The sequence below is a fragment of the Cyprinodon variegatus genome, unplaced genomic scaffold (assembly GCF_000732505.1).
Source record: "Cyprinodon variegatus isolate N-32 unplaced genomic scaffold, C_variegatus-1.0 Scaffold1366, whole genome shotgun sequence".
Taxonomy (NCBI): Eukaryota; Metazoa; Chordata; class Actinopteri; order Cyprinodontiformes; family Cyprinodontidae; genus Cyprinodon; species Cyprinodon variegatus.
This window is the reverse complement of record NW_015151819.1, coordinates 9,973-11,197: the sequence shown is the minus strand read 5'-3', so window position 1 is coordinate 11,197 and position 1,225 is coordinate 9,973. Positions and strand designations below refer to the sequence as shown.

Here is a 1,225-nt window from a genome sequence, read left to right as displayed (position 1 = left end):
CACACACACACACACACACACACACACACACACACACACACACAGCCTGATTAGTGCCGCCACCGTGGGCTGGCGCTTCCTCTGTGGGTCGCTGCATTCCTCCTGTGTCCCGTCCTCCTGTCAGCTGCTGCGTGTCGCCGACCGTGTTCCCACTTTGACCAAAGCCTGTCTGGAGCCGCAGCGACCTCACACACACACCGCCACATGGCAGGAGCGCTGTCGCCACTTTAAGTCCGTTTGTCTTTGTTCTGCCCGGCGATAGGACCATCACCCCCCCCATCACATCAACCGAACAGTCACATTTACATCCTGACAGCCGGCACATCATCATCATCCTCATCATCATCATCATCATCATCATCATCATCATCATCATCATGGAAGCCAACATTTAAAAACAAATAACTGATAAATCTAAGAAACATAAACTATACTGTGGTGAAATTTAATGTTTCAGGAGGAAAATGGAGCTGATACTGTAATCCTTAAACTCTTGATTAAAACCAAGAACAGGAAGGTTGGAGAGTGACGTGAAGGTTGATGGTTCCAATCCGACCTATTTGACCCTGGAGATCTGCAGGGAGCAGACTGAACCCCTGAGGAGGTAATGACCACCTACCGTCCTCTGGAGGCGGTCTGATGACCAGCCGTATGTCTGAATGTTTCTCCACGTGCTTCTGGTTCCCGGTCCCTGGATGGCTCAGCCAATCAGAGCCATCACAGCATCACCGGTCAAGCTGATGCTCACGGTGAGGAAATGGCAGAATTTCCGATTTTTCAATGACTTTGATTTTCAGATGGATTCTTCTAGACTTTGACCAAAGTGAAGCAGAAGGATGAGATCAGATCAGATCATCTTATTAGCGAACAGTTTACTGTTCCGCTAATAAGATGTAAACTTAGGCGCATTCCTCCCCCGTGGTGCTGAGAACACTACAGTGAGTTCCACTCAGTGAGGGAAGTGCAAGTGAAGATTTTCTCCCTAAGAATTGGGACACTGCTAACTAATACTATTTGTATTTATATCTAGTTAAGATATCCCATCATATTTATTTTTGTAAACGTGTGGTTAATGTAAAAACATGCGTACATGTGTGCAGTTCTTTTCCACAGAATGACGCCATTTTTCTTCTCGCTGAATGAGTTCTGGGGAGCTGCTTCGTTCCAAGTCAGCTCTTGAGAGCCCTCAGGCTGAAGGGATCATTTGAAGGGTTGAGGGGAACTT

The 1,225-nt window shown here is 47.1% G+C and overlaps 1 protein-coding gene across 1 annotated transcript in view; it reads right to left on the bottom strand.

Moving 5' to 3' along the window:
- Positions 1-1,225, bottom strand: part of ndp (Norrie disease (pseudoglioma)) — an 8,816-nt gene that overhangs the window by 971 nt on the left and 6,620 nt on the right. The gene's annotated exons all lie outside the window — the stretch shown is intronic.